The sequence below is a fragment of the Lepus europaeus genome, chromosome Y (genome assembly GCF_033115175.1).
Source record: "Lepus europaeus isolate LE1 chromosome Y, mLepTim1.pri, whole genome shotgun sequence".
NCBI lineage: Eukaryota > Metazoa > Chordata > Mammalia > Lagomorpha > Leporidae > Lepus > Lepus europaeus.
The window spans coordinates 26,072,810-26,086,972 of NC_084851.1; positions in this window are offsets into that span (position 1 = coordinate 26,072,810).

Sequence of the window (14,163 nt, forward strand, 5' to 3'; positions counted from 1 at the left end):
CATACTCTGGAGGCTCTGAGTGGCAGGGAATCCTCTGCTTGGCCATGGGTACCCGTGGGAGGCAGAGCTGAGTGGAGGTGCCATGATTGAGCACTTGACTGTTATGGCTAACATTAAGAGTTATGACTTTGTCTAGACAGGTCAGTCAACTGAGCCCCCAAGGCTGGGGCACTTTGCAGGGGTGGGAAGGGACTTGACTGGGAAGTGTGAGCAGGCCCTGAAAACAGGTGAGTGAGGGTTAGGACAAGGAGGGCTTGTGCAGAAATGGAGATGGGAGCATTGCATGTAAGCAGCAGGACTTGGAAAAGCCTGTGCCATTTGGACAGAATGTTGGGGTAGCAGGGCCGGCAAAACAGAGTTGGGGAAGCAAAGGAGGACTCAATCTTAGAGCCTGATTCCAGTGTGGGATGGTGGATGGAGTCTCCTGGGCTTCCTGCCTTAGTGGATTGGGCAGACCTGTCTCCCAACAGAAAGATGGCACCCTCAGACCAGTGGATTTGACCCTCACTTGCAGCCTAGAGAGGGGTATTGGTGAGAATTCAGCAGGGTCAAATTCAGGTGTAGGGGGTTCCTGCAGCTTAGTGGAATGACCTCCTTTACATTTCCTTCCAGCTGGTGGTGGTAAGGAGGTCTAGGTACCTCAAGTGGTCCTATGTCACCCCCTGAGGGTTTTGCTCCAGTGGAACTTGCTCTGCTCTTGTACTGGTTCAAATGTGTGATGATCCTCAGGCACCAGACATGGAAACATGGAGTAGAAACCTGTGGATGGGAAGTTGGGCTGCCCGACCCACAGGCTGACTGGGTCTCTTCTGGTCTTCCCTAAGTTCCAAGCTCACCAACCCAGAATGGTGCCCTCCAGGCAACGAGATGTGCTCAGCACTTATCCTTCCCATGCCATCCCCATGGGCTTAGTGCTCCACATGCCATTGCTCTCCCTCCCACACAGAGCCTTCTTCCCTTTAGCATGGGGGCCATGCAGGTCCTGGTGCCAATCACATGTTACTGATCTCTGACAGACACACCAGTTGTCTGACCTCACTGGTTATCATGGGCAGTATGGCCATTGTGGAGGTGCACTTAGTAGAGCAGAACCAGGGATCTTTAAGATTGGAGAGTGCTGCTCCTGCTGGTGGGTGACTTGGGCTACCCTCTAGTGCTGCACTATATGACTGCGTGGGTGGGTTCTGAGGTGTGCACTGCCAAGCACCTACACCACGATTCTCTGGGTCCTGTACATCTTAATATTGGAAATGACGATCTGCTTCATCTGCCATAACTACAAGATAGCATGGAGCAGGGCGGTAAAGTTCACTCATTGGTGTGCAATGATGCTGCTGCTGCCGGTGTGCATCCTCAGCCTCTTTCTGCTGCTTGCAGTGTGAGATACCAGTTTAAAGGGAGGGAAACTGACTGCTAAACCACACTCTTCTTAGAGCACCAGGGAAATAGCATGTCCCTTTATAATGAATTGACATAGCTGAAATGGGAAAATACTGGGGACTATAATGGAAAACAAACTAAAACTATGTTCATTATTATTATTTTGTAATCATTCATCAAGTTTATATTGTGAAATATAACCAGTATCAGCTCTAAATTCTTACCCATTCTTTGGTATTTCTGGATTTCCTATCAGGTCCCATTCACATGTCTTTTCAACTGTCAGTAATGATTATTTTGTGAAAATTAGCATCACACTTTCATATCTTCAATAGCAAGTCTTTAAAGCATTCCCAACAAGTATTATCACAAGAGTAAATGAAAGCATTGTAACTCAAAAATTTTAAAGCCTTGCCATCATTATTTTGCTTATGTAAAATGAATAAACATATACAGAGCTCACATTTTGAGAATAGATAATTGCTTATTAACACAGAAACACCTTCGCTGTCCATGCGCCCATCTAAGGCCTCTCATTAGAGAATGTGTATACATAAATGTTCACTGATATGAAACAGATGCTAGATTTTACCAAAAGAATTATTGGCTGAGAAATTGATATATGATGAAAATTATTTATCTCGGGATGCATTTTTCTGTAGTGTGTACAGTATATGCAATAGAATGTGTACATTAAAATAAGCCACTCCACAGATGTAATTGTGTTAAATCACTTACCCTAGTCAGGAAGGTGTTCTGTAAGGGGATCACAGGTAGCTCGGAAGCCAGCTGAGGTTTTGTTTTTGTTTCAGCTGCTCAGAGAGGTAGCCTAGGCACTGTTATCCATCTCAGGTGCTGAGAAGCCTGTGGGGTTGGGAGCCCAGGGTTCCGGGTTACAGGACGGGCTTGGCCACAGTTGCTGCTGAGCTCACACTTCTCCCCATCCACCAAGGTTTGTAAGGGGTTCTGGTATCTATAGTTCCCGCCACTTCTGAGCATCAGGAGCAGCTGCTCTCAAGCATCTTCACCCTCGTTGGCAGTTTTGCGCAGCTTCCCAAGGGCCTTTGGTGAGAAGCAGCACCGAGAACCTGATTTAATCTCATTTGCCATTCTCAACAGCCGACGGAGGACATCAACATCCATAGGCACTCGCCCTTCTTACATGGGAAGGTAAGACTTTCAGGTCCTAGACTACTGCTGATCTTCCCAGCCAGAGAAACCTAAGGTTAGCCCTGTAGATGAGTCACCTGTCTCGCCTCGACCCCAACAGAAAAGCTCAGCGCTTTCTCAATCTTGGCTCATAATGACTGTTGCCAAGCAACGCTGGTAAACGCATGCCCAATCGCAGCCTCTAGGAGCCAGGCGCTAGGCATGCACATGGAATTCCAGTCGCCAAGAATTATCAGCACTGATTTGCAGGGCTGTCAGCCTCTGTTGCATTGTTTCGTTTTCAAATGTGGGTGGTTTCTGGCTGACTGTTGGAAACTGTTTTGTGAAAGAAAGATTGTTATGTGGAACTTTAAAAGGCTGAAGGTTTTGTTCAGAGTAAACTCACCAAAAATCTCTGTAAATTGCCTTAGCCCTCAGTTCCACATCCATCCATGGGATGGCATGGGAAGGATTCTAGCCATTTTCCACGGGAATTCACAAAAACATTGTGTTTTCATTTTTAGTAACTGTTGCCTTGTGTATCATTGATGGCGTTCTTAGGAGGAGAAATCAGAGCACATTGTCCAGGAAACAATAAAATTTGTTTCTGCAAGCCACCTACTCCTCTCATTTGGCCCAGCTGGTCTTAATATTTTCTTTATTTTTTTGTAATTTTCTCCAAGTGAAACTTTATTAATTCATGGGTTTTTTTGAAGTGTGATATAATATGTATGAATCTCTTAAAATGATGTTTCATTTTCCTAAACAGTTCATATTTTTACATTAGGGCTTGAATGAAAAATGATCAAATCCACTAGCTGGAAAGGATGGAATTCAATGTGGAAGTTAAGTACTTTTTTATTGTTTTTTGCGCTTTCCTACTTTCTTGAGCCAGTGGCATCTTTCTGGTAATTCATAAATATTTTCTCTGCATGATGACAGGGAAGTGCGAACTGGGTGAGGAGGAGGACAGATCTGAGAGTGGGAGCCTGAAATTGATTGATATCAATTTGGTCCACAGCCAACAACCTTTTAGACTTAAAGGGAAAGGAACTTGCTAAGGCTGAAATCTGCAGAAATTTCCACTTTAACCCAAGAGAAATGCCCCATGGTCATTCCCATGTTGATCAGTGACCAGGCACCTCAGACATTCAAACAAGCCCATGCACCCCAGCAGCTAGTCCAGCCATCTTCCTCTAGGGCATGAGCACACTCTTTCCTAGCTAGCAGTGTGATGTACTGTGTACTCGTTTTCCATCTTGCACTGATGGGATGGGACCAGGAAGGATCCCAGCAGCCATTAACATCTTCTACTTCCCTGCAGTAAGGCTCTTTGGTGACTGGACCTTGCTCCTACAAATTTCTGCCACTTATGCTAATTTAAAGTGTGTTCATGAAGAGTTGACCCTGGGCTCTTGGCAGTGCTGGCTTCCTAGACAGTGACATGCTGAGAGCTTAAAAATGAGGTGTGTGTTCTTGACCAGGTCTGAGTTGTTTTGCTCATGTACTCCTCACTCTTCCAATACATCCCACAGGGAACACATGTCTTGAGTCCAGCATGACCACTGCCTAACAGAGGGTTATCCAACAATCAGAAGTTTCCTCTGCATCAGTTGGCCTAGTCCAATGGGCACAAGAATAACCCATAGCCTAGGAGTTATGTTTATAAGCTGACCAAAAGCACAGTACTTGCACAACTTGCTTTATCCATCTAAGTTTTCTCATCTTTAAAATGGACATAATAGCAGAACTTGCTTATTAGGGTTTTGTGGATTTACTGTAACAATGCATAGCACTGATTTATTTATTTGAGTGGCAAAGTTACCCAAGCGAAAAAGGGAGAGACAGAGAGAGAATTCTTCCATCCACTGTCTCACTCCCAAAGTAGCTGCAATGTCTAGAGCTGGGCCAAGCCGAAGCCAGGATCCAGGAGCTTCTTCTGTGTCTCCTATGTTGGTACATGGGCCCAACCACTTGTGACATCTTCTGCTGCTTTGTCAAGCACATTAACAGGGGTTTGGATGGGAATTGGGGTAACTGGGACTCAAACTGGTACTAATATGGCATGCTGTTTTTGCAGGCAGTGGCCTCATGTGGTCATCTAACCCAGCTCTGTGTCTACTTTTCCTCTGCACCCTGCTAAACAAATGAAGCAGCAGGGGAGGGGGCACCTGATATTTGAGTACAGACCCTGCCACTTTCTTTCTGATTGTGTGACTTTGGGAACATCATTGGCTTTCCTGGTCCTCAGGTTTTTCATGGGCAAATCAGGGCCAATGAGGATGAGCCTGGGGACACAAGAGTTAGAAGCCCAAGATGTGCTGTCTACAGACTAAACCTTCAAGAAATGAAAGCTGCATTCTGTCCAATGATCAGTCCAGCATTGGTGACATATACTGGATGGAGAGGGCAAAAGGTGAGAGGACTCTACAGTCAGATGCAGAGTCAGGGAGCCCTTCAGATAGAGATGGAGATTTGTACACAAGGCTTAAGCTGGCATGGCATGGGTGATATGGGATGGGGAGCAATAATTGGGAAGCTAAAATAGTCATCTAGGGCTAAGTATAGGCTTGGAGGCTGAATGCCTAGTAACAGTACTTAGGAGGATCCTCCTGAGCCCTAGCTCTGCTCTTTTCTGGCCCTTCAGTTTCTGTTCAGTCACAATGTGTCCTACTCTATGACATGCCTGCACTTTTTATGGCTTCCTGGGGCCAGGGGTGCAGAACAGTGCATTGCAGGGGATGCTTGTGAGTTTATAGCTCCAAGAAGCTCAATTTTTGCCCATTTTCCTCTCAGATTCAGGTGGAAGGCCGCTCTTTATGGGGACTCTCTGAGGCAAGTAAAGATAAGGCACATTTAGGGCTGAAATGCAGTAACATGAATGACTTGGCATTCAGGGAGAGAAGCATGTGTTTTTCTGTTTCTGGCTTATTTCACTTAACATGATGTCCTCCAGTTCTATTTATTTGCTGCAAATAAGATTTCATTCTTTTTAGGGTGGAATTGTAGGAGCTTTTTTGGGGAAGTGCTTAGGTTTTATATGTAAAAATCATATAATCTGAAAAACATGGATATTTTGAGCTTCTATTCTCCATTTTTGATGACTTTTATCTCTGTCTCTTCTCTAAGTGCTCTTGCTAACACTTCCAATAATATATTGAATAAGAGAGGTGAAATAGAGCATCTTTGTTCTATAAAGTATATTTTCTTCTATAGCTTATTTATTGAAAGCTTTTATCATGGAGGTTTCTGATTCTTAACTAATGCTTTTTATACATCTATTGAGATAATCATATGGCTTTTTTGTTCTTCATCCTATTTGGTGTGATCTATTACATTTGTTGATTTGTGTATGTTGTGATATCATTGCATCCCTGGAATGAATCTCACCAGTATATGATGTATTATCTTTTGATGTAGTGTTGGTTTTGCCTTGCTAATATTTTTGAGAATTTTTGCACCTGTGGTCATCAGGATTATCAGTCTGTAGTTTTCTATTTGTGTTGTAACCTTCTTTTATTTTTGTATCATAGTAACACTGGTGTTATAAAAAGAGTTTGGCAGAGTTCTATTTTTTTCAATATTTTGGATGGTTCCCAGGGAGAGCATTTCCCTTGGGTCTTATGTTGTGGTCTGGTCTCAGGGCAGAGCTGTTCACCTTCCATTGGAAGCAGGTGTGGTTTCTTATTGGTTCTTCCTTTCTTTCTGTGACCACAGCACACTTATGCTTCTTTCTTTCCTCTTCCACATCCTAGCTAGGCCCTTGGGGTTTTGCCAGGGTAACAGTTAATGGTACACTTTTGGAGGGCCTCTGAGTTCCCCTGGTCATGCTGGGAACTGCATGTTGCTAGCTCAACAGCCTATTTTCTGGAACCCTGCTAACCCAGGCTTGTCTGTGCAGGGAATGAGAAATGGAACAGCTTCAGTGTCTGGGATTGGATATGGGATTAATTGCCCCAACCCTCATGCCCAAACTTGGTAAAAGGATTTATGATTTAATACCCAAATATTTGCATTAGCAATTAATAAAGAGGGACAGCAGTGGCCAAGGGGTTGTCTTTTGGAGGAGACTCCTAACTGTGGGGTTTGCCAACCCTAGTGGGTGTCTATGCTTTATTGAGACTTACCCCCAACCTCCATCCCAGTGTCCACCCCTGTCCTGCAGCCAAGCTGAGGCTACATAGAGCACATATGCATCAGTGTGATGGAGTCCATTACTCAGAGAGCAAACCAAAGAGACACAATCCTAATGGTCCTTGGCTAATCTATTAGGATGTGGTAGCTATTTTAAGATAATTCACATCTGGTTCAATTTATATTACTTATAATGTCAGGCTAAATAGCTTAAATTGGATAGCCTGGTGTTCCTTCAAGCCTATGCCACCTCTCAGTGTGGGAGTGAGTCTGTTTGAACTAACAGTAGCCGAAGGAGAGGATAGATTAGTCTCCTGCATTTTCAGTTTCCCTCTCCCATGGAAATTCAGTCCTGCAAGTGAGCTGTGGTGAGCACAGTTGAGGCCCCAGTGTCTTGACTGTCATGCCTGATATACAGCATCTGTCTTATGGGTAGTGACTCAAGGGAAGGTATATCAAATCTCTTGGCAACACTCACTAAGAATATAGCCTTTCTCAGTTGGAACTGGACAGGTTGATAAATGAATGACCTGAGATACAGCAAGACTTGTCTGGGAGGTGGAGGAAAAGGAGCCAGAGTGCAGTTTCCATGAGATGAGCCTGAGCTGGGAGGAGGTAAAGTTGTAGCCCACATGCCTCAGGCTCTTGCTGTTCACCTTTTTGTAGGTTTTCTTGAAAGCGTGTTTCTTCATGTTTTATATGCTTTTAGAACAGTTGGCAGAGACTTAACTGTCTGATTTTTAAGGTGTTTTTACTGCCAGATTTTCTGTTTCACTGGAGCGTGATCCAGGGGCTGCTAGTGATGTCATTCCAGAGGTGGAGACTGCAGTTGTTCATTCAGTGTGCAGCTGTCTGTACATCATGACCTGACCTCCCAGGTGGTAAGTTTCAAGTCATGCAGTACAGTGCCATTGCATGTATTATTTTATGAACCCAGAATAGGAACATTTTGGTTTTCAAATGAGCTAGTTCTGTCTAAGCTCTTTATCTATCTCTCTATCCATCCACCCATCCATCTGTCTATGCTATATCTATCCATCCATCTTCCTATGTACCTACCTATCTATCATCTATCTTTCATTGTTCAGAAATGCAGATTTCTTGTCTAGCTTGCTTTTGGTTTTATGGTTTGGAGAAAGACCTGACTTGTGCAATTCCTGCTTTTTGGAATTTAAGAAAATTTACATATTCACCTGCAAAGGTGCAGTAAGTGTTTGCAATCTTTCACTAATATCTAGAGAAAAAGGCATTCTCTGTTTTGGGGGCACAGGATCCAGCTGCACCTGTTATTTTCTTCTCTTTCATTATTTCCATCCTTTAGGTCTCTGAGAGACAATTCCCAACAGGAAGTGCTAGGAACAGGAAGTGCTAGAAAAGAAACCACTGAGCAGATTTGGAGGCAACATTGTAGAGCAATTGTATCTGGTTTGTGGTGATTTCCCTAGAACTTATTCAGGCAGCCCAGAATATGCTTCCTAAAGTACTTTTTCTTCAGAGGGATCTTGACCATTTTCCAGTTCTTCTTGCTGTTTAAGTAAGGAAAATGATTTGCCCAAGATCACATGGGTTGGACTATGATAAGGCTCAGAAAAATTAAGACACCCCATTATTTCAAGGTAATCTGGGCTTGACCAAAGTTACTCCATTTTTGGACAAAGCCCCATGTTGTTAGCTTTGACTTAGGTTCCAGAAAGTGGTTTTTTTTTTCCCTGGGTCTGTTCCAGGAAATATTCTTCTCAGCTCAGACTTGGATCTCTATTAACTGCTGCCTTCTGCTTCTGTAAACATGCTTGCTGCTTTCTTAAGATAATGACGGAAGGAATTGTATAAAACAGTTTAAAAGATTCAGATAACTGTTACTTTCACTCTGTAAAATGCTTACAGCTGGATTGGATAAGAAAATGGAGAATAAGATTTGAAGCAACATGATTGGCTAGCAGGACCTGTGCTTGGACTCTGGAAATAAGCCAAACAGAATATGAGTTGAAAACTTAAAACTGTTGCCCTCCTCACTGCGGCATGGCAGTCTCCAAGGTTCCAATGGGATCTATCATTGCCAGGCATGGCTTTTAATACAGATTCTTTTTTTTTTTTTATCTTTGTGTCAACATGATCTCTCTCACTCTCCATTACAACAGCACCCAATGAGTCAAGGAAGGGCATGGAGTCCTGGTTGTAGCCCTGCTTTAGGTGTGTTAGAATTTGTGTTTGTCCCCCATGTTGTCTCTGAGACAGTGCCTTTGAAATGAGGTGGACATATGTTAATTTGTAGAAACATTATTGTTTGCAAGGCACCTCCCAGGTCTCACCTAATTTGATCTTCCTAGTTGATTGCCATTAAAGGGATCCTGTGGATGAAGAAGCCAAGGCTCTGAAATGGGTGGTTCTGTCATCCCTGGCCTTTTGCCTCCTGAGTCTATGTGTCCCTTCAAAGGGCTTAGGGGTTCAGTCCCACATTTTCCCAGTGCCAGTGTCCCCATTCTCATTTCCTGAGTTTCTCTTTTGGGGCACACTTGTACCACCCTGCAAGGCTTTTCCTTTATATATTGGAACAATGTTCCAGATAGTTGTCTGGGTGTTGTGATTGAAACTGAGAAGCCTAGAAAGTCAAGTCATCATTTTAGATGTCACTCTGCTCTGCACCTTCCACAGCATGTTATAAACAACTTGGTGTTCACATGAAGCTGTTCTTTGCTTGTCCTTTGGGAAATCTTGGTCCAGTCACCACCACTGATGCCCTTCCTGTGTGTGAGCCTGTAAGCTCCCTTCTCCCTGGGAATGCTACTTGGCCAGACTCTCCGGGTCTCATCTGGGTGAAGTGACCCCACTGAAATGGTTTCCAGACCTGTCAGGGACTCAGAGAAGCAGGAAGATAGATAGATAGAGAGAGAGAGAGAGAGAGAGAGAGAGAGAGAGAGAGAGAGAGAATATTCCATCTGTTGGATCACTCTCAAATATCCGACATAGCTTGGGATGGGCTAGGCATAAGGGGCCAGGAACATAACACAAATGTTCCATTTGGTTTGCAGGGACCCAATCACTTGAGAAATCACTGTTGCCTTCTAGCATACACATTGGCAGGAAGCTGCATTCAGAAGTATAGCTGGAGCTTGAACTCAAGCACTATGACGTGGGTATAGATATCCTCAATGGCATTTTAACTTCTGTGCTAAATATCCATTCAATTTTCTTTTCAATGTTTCTTCCAACGGTTATTACTTAATGTCTTTTAAATTTTGCACACTGGGCCTGTGCCTTGATGGAAACCCAATGCTCCCAGACCATGCAGCTCTAGAACCCATTGCAGATGGTGCTTGGTTGCTGGGGTAAACTAGTAGAGTTCAGAGGTTCCAAAAGAATGGTTTAGGAAATCAGTGAGGCTTGTGGTGTATGCTGAGGACAGGCTGGCTACATGACAGGGAGATGGACAATGAGATGTCCCTGTCTGAATGTTAATTTCCCTGTGTCCTGCCACCATCTCCTATTTTGAGAAGTTCTTGGCCACTGGTAAAACAGAGTTTGCAGATTCAAAAGGCTTCAGTAGCCTAGGCATCTCATGTCAAGAGCTTTGAGTGATCACTGATGGTATACATAAGAATGTGAATTGTTGGGACCAGCACTGTGGTGTAGTGGGTATAGCCGCTGCCTGCAGTAATAGCATCCCATATGGGTGCTAGGTTAAGTCCCAGCTACTCCACTTCTGATCCAGCTCTCTACTATGGCCTGGGAATGCAATAGAAGATGGCCAAAGTCCTTGGGTCCCTGCACCAGTGTGGGAGACCCAGAAAAAGCTCCTGGCTCCTGAATTTGGATCAGTGCAGCTCCAGCTGTTGTGGTCAATTAGGGAATAAACTAGCAGATGGAATACTTCTTTCTCTGCCTCTCCTTCTCTCTGTGTAACTGACTTCCAAAAAAATAAAATAAATGTAAAAATAAAACTTAAAAAGTATTAATTGTTAAAATTAACAACAGGATTAACTGTGTACTAATTTCCCATGCAGAACCTCTATCTTCAAAGAGTTACAGTAGTAGAGTTAATGATAAAACTTATTCTCAAAGATTTACTTTCTTTAATGTGTTAAGTAAAGATTATTCTTATGTCTCTTAAGTTTTAGTTATGTGTAAATGTTTCTAAGAGATGTGCTATCTTCCTTACGTGTTTCCTTAAAGTTAATTTTGTTGCTCAACCATGAACTCTTGGATCCATGTCTCACTATAGTACTCCTATCTTGTATGTTTTAAAGTCAAGTGGAGAATATGATGGTTCAAGAGCTCAGGGCAGTTAACAAAGCAGTTATTTCAATTAATATTCTTGTGCAAAATCCTAATAGAATACTGACACAAATACCTGAAATGATCTCATGGTATATAGCTAAAGGATGCTTTTTTTCTGCATCCTGTTAAGTTCAGAATCTCAGTTTTTAATTTCCTTTGAATGGACTGACCTGGTTTCTCGTATAATTCAGCAATATGCATGGACTGTCCTCCTCCAAGGTTTCTGGGACAGCCTGTACTTGTCTGGTAATGTACTTGCAAAAGAATTCAGGGAATTATAGCTAAAAATAGAGCAATTTTACAATATGTAGATGATAGTCTCATCTACAGCCCTCCAATGAGGACTCAAATGAAAATACCACCCAGGTTTTGAATTTCCTAGCTGAGCAAGTAAATACAGTTTCCCCAACAAAAGCTAAGGTTTCTAAACAAGAGGAAAATTGTGGGGATGGTGCTATGGTGTAGCGGGTAAAGCTGCCACAAATCAATTCAACAAGAAGATGTAGCTATTATAAACTTGTATCAACACTATAACCCAAAAGAATCCTACAGATATCTACAGAGCTTTTCATCCTACAATTGCAGAACACACATTCATCTCAGCAGTACATGGAACCTTCTCTAGGACTGATCACATACTAGGCCATAAAGCAAGTCTCAGCAAATTCAAAATATTCAAATCATACCAAGCATCTTCTCAAGACAGAATGGAATGAAGCTGAAAATCAGCAACTCAGGAATCCCCAGAGCATATGCAAACACGTGGAGACTGAACAACATGCTCCTGAATGAACAGTGGGCCATAGAAGAAAATAAAAAGAGAAATGAAAAAACTTTCTGGAAGTAAATGGGGATAACAACACAAAATCAAAATTTAGGAGATACAAGAAAAGCAGTGTTAAGAGGAAAGTTTGTAGCAATAGGTGCCTACATCAAGAAATTGGAAAGGCACCAAGTAAATGAGCTATCAATGCATCTCAAGGGTCTAAGAAAACTACAGCAAATCAAACAGAAAACTAGTAGGAAAAGAGAAATAATTAAAACTAGACAAAAAAACAAAAACAAAAACAAATTGAATCAAAAAAACCATTACAAAAGATCAGCAAAAAGAAGAGCTGGTTTTTTGAAAATATAAACAAAATTGACACCATTGGTCCAACTAATCAGAAAAAGGAGAAGACCCAAGTCAATAAAATTACCAATGAAAAAGAGCATGTAACAACAGACACTGCAGAAATAAAAAGAGTCATCAGAAATTACTACAAAGAGTTGTATGCAAACAAACTGGGAAATCTATCAGAAATGGATAGATTCCTGGACACATACAACCTATATAAATTGAACTATGAAGACATAGAAAATTAATTAATTTTTAAAAAAAATATCATGTAGGATCTCAGTCTTTAATGTGCTGGACACTGTTATTTAATGCTATAACTAGTACTCCAACAGTATTTTTCACTTTGTGTTGCTATGTGGGGGCAAACTGTTGACATCTTTACTTAAGATATACTAAACTGGTCTTCTGTATATAAAGAGAATTGAAAATGAATCTCGATGTGAATGGAAGGGGAGAGGGAGTGGGAAAGGGGAGGGTTGCGGGTGGAAGGGAAGTTATGGAGGGGGAGCCATTGTAATCCATAAGCTGTACTTTGGAAAGTTATATTCATTAAATAAAAGTTAAAAAAAGAGAAAATCTAAACAGACTCATAACCAAGCCAGAAATTGAATCAGTAATAAAGGCCCTCCCAACAAAGAAAAGCCCAGGACTGGATGGATTCACTGCTGAATTCTACCAGATATTTAAGGAAGAACTAACTCCAATTCTTCTCAAACAATTCAAAAAAATTAAAAGAGATGGAATCCATCAAAATTCTTTCTACAAAGCCAGCATCTCCTTAATAACTAAACTTGAAAGAGCTGGATCAGGGAAAGGAATAGAGACCAATTTCTATGATGAACATAGAAGCAAAAATCCTCAATAGAATTCTGGCCAATAGAATGCAACAACACATCATAAAGATTATCCATCCAGACCAAGTGGGATTTATCCCTGGTATGCAGGGATTGTTAAATATTTCAAATCAATCTATATGATGCACCGCATTAACAGACTGCAGAAGAATAACCATATGATTATCTCAATAGATGCAGAGAAAGCATTTGATGAAATAAAACACTCTTTTATGTTGAAAACTCTAATCAAATTGGTATAGAAGGAACATACCTCAACACGATCAAGCATTATATTGAGTGGGAAAGAGCTGAAACAAAGAGTCCTGGTACCACACAAGGATCCCCACTCTCACCATTGTGATTCAATATAGTACTGGAAGTTTTAGCCCGAGACATTAGACAAGAAAAAGAAATTAAAGGGATACAAATTGGGAAGGAAGAAGTAAAACTATCCTCTTTGCAGATTATATGATTCTTTATTTAGGGGATCCAAAGAACTCCACTAAGAGACTATTGAAACTCATAGAAGAACTTGGCAAAGTAGCAGAATATAAAATCAATGAACAAAAATCAGCAGCCTTTGTATACACAGACAATGCCAGGGAAGAAACAGAACTTCCAAGATCAATCACATTCACAATAGCAATAAAAAATATTGAATACCCTGCAATATACTTAACAAAGGATGTCAAAGATCTCTGTGATAAGAATTAAAAATCCTTAAAGAAATAGAAGAGGATACCAAAAAATGGAAAAATCTTCCATGCTCATTGATTGGAAGAATCAATATCATCAAAATGTACATTCTCCCAAAAGCAATTTATAGATTCAATGCATTACGAATCAAAATACCAAAGACATTCTTCTCAGATAGGAAAAAGATGGTGCTGAAATTCATATGGAGGCACAGGAGACCTCCAATAGCTAACACAATCTTGTTCAACAAAAACAAAGATGGAGGCATCACAATACCAGATTTGAGGACATACTACAAGGCAATTGTAATCAAAACAGTGTGGTACTGGTACAGAAACAGATGGATAGACCAATGGAACAGAATAGAAACATCAGAAATCAATCCAAACATCTACAGCCAACTTATATTTGATCAAGGATCTAAAACAAATTCCTGGAGCAAGGACAGTCTATTCAACAAGTGGTACTGGGAAAACTGGATTTCCACATGCAGAAGTATGAATCAAGACCCCTACCTTGCACCTTACACAAAAATCTACTCAACATGGGTAAAGATCTAAATCTACAACCTGA